The sequence below is a fragment of the Penaeus monodon genome, chromosome 21 (assembly GCF_015228065.2).
Source record: "Penaeus monodon isolate SGIC_2016 chromosome 21, NSTDA_Pmon_1, whole genome shotgun sequence".
Lineage (NCBI taxonomy): Eukaryota > Metazoa > Arthropoda > Malacostraca > Decapoda > Penaeidae > Penaeus > Penaeus monodon.
The window spans coordinates 12,787,188-12,787,489 of NC_051406.1; the positions used below are offsets into that span (position 1 = coordinate 12,787,188).

General features: G+C 31.1%; 1 protein-coding gene across 1 annotated transcript in view; it reads right to left on the bottom strand.

Moving 5' to 3' along the window:
- LOC119586242 (leukocyte elastase inhibitor-like) overlaps window positions 1–302 on the bottom strand; it is a gene marked incomplete at its 3' end in the record, with an annotated part of 8,569 nt that overhangs the window by 7,641 nt on the left and 626 nt on the right.

Sequence of the window (302 nt, forward strand, 5' to 3'; positions counted from 1 at the left end):
GTTACAAGTCAAAGGTTCAGCGTTTTTTGTTCATAACAACGAAATCACAGTCTACTGACAGTCTTTATGATTTAAATTTTCATGGATATTTTAAAAATATTTCACTATATTGCCAAACCCAATGAAACGTTCTATAGATGAATCCAATCATGTACTTATACATGAGATAAGTCTGCTAAGTATTCGATAATAATAATTCACAAAATAACAAAATGGTTACAGGTTCCGGCAGGAAAAAATGCAGAAATATCATCCAGGTTTTAAATACTTACGTCGTTTGAGATTCTCTCTCCTTTACACAA